Consider the following 6,000-nt stretch of genomic DNA (forward strand, 5'->3'; position numbering starts at 1 on the left):
AAAGAGGCAAAAGACAGCCCCTGGCCTCAAGGAGCTCGCAGTAATGGGGGGGAGGACTTACACAAACAAGCAGAAAGCAAACTGCATGCAGACAAACAGGAAATAACTAAAAGAGGGAAAGCAGCCGAGTCAAGACGAGTCAGTGTGCGGATAAATGCACCACAGGGGTTATTAGAGAAGGAGTCTGGGGAGGGGGTTTGTCCCAGCTCTGGCACTGTGACCTCACTGCAGGACTCTGAGCTGCCGTCCCCATCAGTTTCTCTCTAGGTCGTAATGAACAAGGATAATAAGACCCCTACAACCTGCTGAGCCCTTTGCATCCGTTTTTCTCACGGGATGCTCACAGCAGCCATGTGCAGAAGAAACAGCAGATGAAGGGACTGAGTTAGCTAATGTGCCCTTGGCTGGCACAGCTAGTCAGCATCCATCAGAGGAGGGATATGCAATCCAGAACGCCCCAATCCCCAGGTCAGAGGTCTCTGCACCACCCCAGGCTGGCCTTTATGTCATGTTGCTCCTGCGGTAAATGAGGGAATTATATTGAACAACCTCTAACGTTCCTTCCAGCTCGGCAACCCTATGGTCCGATGATTTAGTTCTTCAGCATATTCTCCATTTAGGGGGAGGAGTGTGTTTTCAAAGAGAAATTGGAGAGAGGGTAATCCCTTAACCCAAAAGAATGAAGATTTAATGGTGGAATCTTTACGAACTAGAGCAGGCTTTTGGGGAAGTATTTGGTTGGAGTCCAGCTGGAGCCCATCAATCGCCCTGCATGTTCCCTGAGGATCCAGAGAGTGGAGTCAGGGGTTGATTCGGAGAGAGCAGCAAGGCCTGTGGGCAGGGCAGGGACAAGGGAGCCCTGGACAGAGGTACCATAATTTGCTGCAGATGTGTGGTGTTCCCTAGATGGGATTCCAGGACCAAGGAGGTCAGTGGAAGGAGAGGGATTCCAGGAAGCACTGCCACTAATGACCTATTCCTGGGCCACTAATCGAGTTATCTTAATGGGCAAGAAACAGGGAATAAACAACCACAGAGAAACCAGGAAGGCCACTGGCCCCAAGTACAGGGAGGGAAATATTTAAGAAGTGATTGTGCTCCTCTGACAGTGAAGAGCATTGTCTCTAGAGTTAATGAACCTGGGTTCAAATCCCCACCCCTCCTGTTTACAACTTTGGTGACCTTGCAGGAGATCGGTGGCTGAGCCTGGAATCAGGAAGATCTCAGTTCAAATTCAGCCTCACCTATTTCCTACATGTGTGACCCTGGGCAAGTCACTTCACCTTGGAGTGCCTCCATGTCCTCAATTGCAAAATGGAAATTATAATAGCCCCTACCTCAGAGATAATATATGTAAGAAATTGCTTAGCCCAGTGCCTGGCACATAGTAGGCACTATGTAAATGCTTGTTCCCTTTGCCCCACTTTGTGAGTTATAAAACAAGGGGGCTGGACTTGGTGGTCTCTGAGGTGTCTTCTGGTCCTAGATTTAGGATCCCATGATGCAAAGAGGTGGATCCCTGCCAAAGTCGGAAGGAGGGCGGAAGGACAGGTTAGTAGATGGAACTCTTGTCATGCCCCCAGCCACTGTCGATCTCAGAGGTTGGGTCGGAAGAGTAAAGCAGCGGAGCCTACTGATACATTTATCAAGCTTTCTAATAACATTTATTGAACATGTGCTATTACATTGATTACAGTTTCTACTAGAACATTTATTAAATGCCTGCTATTACATTTATTAAACTTTTTACTAAATAATATTTATTAAATGCCTACTATTACATTTATTAAACTTTTTACTAAATAATATTTATTAAATGCCTACTATTACATTTATTAAACTTTTTACTAAACAATATTTATTAAGTGCCTACTACTTCATTTATTATGCTTTCCACTAAACCAGCATTTCTTAAGTCAGACTCTATGAGAAGCTCGAGAAATACAAAGAAAATCGAAAAACAGTCCCGGCCCTCAGGTACCTCACATCCTAATAAGGAAGACAACACATAGACATAGCTACATACATGATAGACAGAGAGGGGATGGAAGGTAATCTCAGAGGGGAAAGCACTAGTAGGTTGCCTGCAGGAAGTGGAATTTCAGCTGAATGTGGAAGAAGTCAGGAAAACTAAGAGATGGAAATGAGCAAGGAGGAGGCACGGGAGGCTGCAAGTGCAAAGGCACAAGTGTCCTGTGCGAGCAAGAACAAATAGGTCAGTGTGGCAAGGTCACTGAGTTCGGGAAGAGGAGTAGAATGTAAGGAGAAAACCAAAACACCAGTCCCTGGCCTCAGGTAGTTCACATTCTAATGAGGAAGACCATTTATGTATGAGCAATTTAAATGAATGACATTGAAACACTCGAGAACTCTGATCGATGCGATGACCGATCAACATTCAACCAATGAAGACTCCACCCCCCCCGGACTTAATGCGATAAATGAGACACACACTTCTGGGCAAAGCCAAGCTGGAAATTTTTTTGTGCGATTACAACCATATTGCAAGGATTTGTTGTTGTTTTTCGCCTGGGAGGGTAGGGGAGAAGGGAGAAAAAAAATAAATGCTTATTAATTTTAAAGAATTTAGTTTTTAAAAAAGCTGACAAGGTTGAAAGGAGTCAGATTATGAAGGCTTTCAATGTCAAACATGGGAATTTGTACTTGATGCTAGAAGTAATAGGGAGCCCCTAGAATCTCTTGAGTAGGGGGTGACATGAACATAAAAGATGTCAGGGAAAACACTGGCAGCTGAGTAGAGGATGAATCAGAGTAAGGGGAGATGAAGCAAAGAGAGCACTTGGAAGGCCATTGCAGTAATCCAAGTGAGAGGCCATGAGGTCCTGGATGCCTTGCCCACATCCTTGCCTTATATATACTTACTCCAAAAATAGCTCTAGAATACAAAAAGGATGTCTAGATATTTAAAAATAAATATCTTTACTACCATGAGAGAGAAGATAGTGGTTCAACACATTGATTCATTTCAACATTTATTAAACTTGTGCTCTTGTACAAATCTGTGCTTAGCCCTACCTTGTACTTGTGTGTCCTTTGTTTTGGAAGAGGACCTATGTCATCACGGGTGACATCTTAACTTGGCATGAAGTCTATTTAAATGATGCAGAGTTGAGTAAAGCTGTCATTCTTCCAGAGTCATTGGAGTCCCGTGACAAGACAAAAGTCAGGATGACTGAGAATTGCCCAGGATTCAGTGGATGACCTTGGTATCTTCAACGTCTATCCAAGTTCTAAACACTCCACAGTGCCTGTCTCAAGGCACCTTCATGGACATTGGGACAAATGGGGAAAGCATTCACATGCTTGGTGTAGATACCCCACTAACTCACCAACAGGTTGATTACCCACAATCTGCTCTAACCCATCTGCTGAGACAGTTTTCTGAAGTGTGGCCACTACATGCTACTTGGAGCCACCATTGAGACTTGCATGCCAGGTAGACACCAAAGGTGGATGAGCAGCCTTGAAAAGAACTAGTGCTAGTCCTCCTTGAGCATATATACTCAATCCTACATTATGCATACATACATATATATGTATACAACAGCAACTCTTCTCGTAATGAACTTTCCATCTAGTGGGGGTAAATATCCACACAAATTATAACACAAGGGAGAGAGTGAAACATCTCCAAAGGAAAAGTCCAAGCAAAGTACCAGGAGAATTTGAAAACAAACAGATGACTTTCATTTTGGTAGAGGGGCAAGGAATTACAGAAGGCTTCATGGAAGAGGTAAAAACTGAGTTAGGCTTTGAAGGGAAGGAAGAGACTCAGCAGACGGGGATAGGGGATGGGGAGCAGGCAAGGACAGAATTCTTTCCAGACATGATGAATAGTAGGAGTAAAGAAAAGAAAGGAAAGAAACAAGGGAAGGGAAGTTGAGATTTGGTCATGAGAGGTCATCAGTTTGCCTAGAACACTAAGACTATGGGTAAGACTGGAAAAGTAGGTTGAAGCTATAGGATCATAGGCTTTGGAGTTGATATCTTACTGATCATTAAAGTGAGTCCAACAGGTGAAGTGACTTGGTCAAAATTCAACAACAGCTACTAAGTGGTAGAGGCTGGGTTTGAACCCTCCATCATCAAGGACCTTGAAGGTCAATCAAGGAGTTTATGCTTTATTCTGTGATAATGGTGATGATAACCAATACTTATGATATTGCAATAAATGTTTATTAAGTATGTATGCCCCTGTTTAGCTACTTTCTACTCACATCCCCATGTGAGCCCCAGAAAGCAAATAAAACAAAACATTCTTAAGCCAGCCCCGCCATATTGGAGGCACCAGTACCTGGAAAGTCTGCGCTCTGCAGTCTTTTTCTCAAAAAAAAAAAAAAAAAAAAAAAAAAAACCCTTGACCTCTTAGAAGCTCCCACCCTTGGATCATTGTCCTGGATACTTATCCTGGCTCCAGAGGAGAGCAAGTCCCACCCTGGATGTAGGAGCCTGGCCAGAGCCCTCAGTGTCTGACTTTCTTTGTTCCAGGAAAGTCCTTTCCTCAGGCTTTCTATCATACCTGAATTCCCCAAATGATGACTGAGGCTGAGTTAACACAGATTGTCTACACACTGTGTTTACCTACTGGTTTCAAATATTTGGCAGTTCTGTGGGGGAAAAAAAAGTTGATTTAGTCAAACAGTGGATCAGTTTAGTTTAACTTGAATTTGATTCCAATAACTAGACTCTTTGAATAACTAGTTGAGTCAGCTAATCAAACAATTTCAAATGAGGAATTTGGACTACACCAGGGGTGGGGAACTGTGGCGTCCAGGCCACACATGGCCCTGTAGGTCCTCAAGTGCAGTCCTTTGACTGAATCAAAACTTCACAGAACAAATACCCTTAATTAAAGGATTTGTTCTATAAAACTTGAACTCAATCAAAAAGCCACCAAGGACCTAGAAGGCCACATGGTGACCTGGAGGCCAAAAAAGTTCCCCACCCTGGACTAGCCAGTCTCTAAGATCACTGCCAGCTCTTGATGTTTTGACACTTGAGAAGAGAGAGAGAGAAGGCTGCTGCTTTAGCTTCCACTTGCTCAGCTCTAAGAGAAGACAAAGGGGACATCTCTGGACTGCCTGCCACCAGGTGTAACCTGAGGGACTTCGGCACTGAGAGGCAAGAGAACACTGAAAGGGGTCAAGAAGAGCTAGCTAGGGTCAACTGGAGAATCACTAACTAGGATCACGGGGGAAGGGGTACAAAGAGTTTGAAGTCCCTCAAAGACTTCCCCAGTCTCACTCCTTGGAGGACCCAAGACCACGTGACTATTCCTCCCTGCCTACCCTCCTCCTGGGCCTGCTTTCCACCCTTGCCCTTCCCTTTCTTCAATTCTCCCCAATCCCCTTCCTCACCATAAAACCACTGCATATTTGCCTTCCCGGCTCCATGTTCAGGCCCCCAATGGTTTGCAGCTGTGGGTAATATTTAATTGCTACTGGCTGCATTCTCTAGACTTTTTATAGGTTCTTTCATTAAAATGGAAAGTGTGGGATAGGGGAAAGAGAGTGAGGAAGGGAGGCACTGGGCCAAAGGGGCTTCATTTGTCCTGGAGTCCAGAGAAACAGGGAATAGATGAGGCTGAGATGGGGCCAAGTTCAAGGGAAACTCTCCCACATACCCCAATGGAGACAGAGAGGGGAACCTGAGGAGGCCTCCTAACACTACATTCTCTTCCCAGGTACTCTTTTCCCCTCGCTATGTGACCTTGGGTAATTCACCCACCTTTGCTGGGCTTTTATTTCCGCTTTTCTGGGGGGACATCTGCCCTTTATACAAAGAAACTTCAAACCTGAAAAATGTTTTCTTGAATTACAAGTGGGAAGGTAAGATAGATGGGAAGGAAGTAACCCTAGGCAGGGAGGGACCAGCATTCAGGGTGAAGGCTAAGCAAGACCCTAGAGTTCATTCATTCATTTACTCATTCAACAAATACTTATTAAGGACTAAGAAGAACTGTGCTTGGTGTCGGGAAGA

This window comes from Notamacropus eugenii, chromosome 1, assembly GCF_028372415.1.
Source record: "Notamacropus eugenii isolate mMacEug1 chromosome 1, mMacEug1.pri_v2, whole genome shotgun sequence".
Taxonomy (NCBI): Eukaryota; Metazoa; Chordata; class Mammalia; order Diprotodontia; family Macropodidae; genus Notamacropus; species Notamacropus eugenii.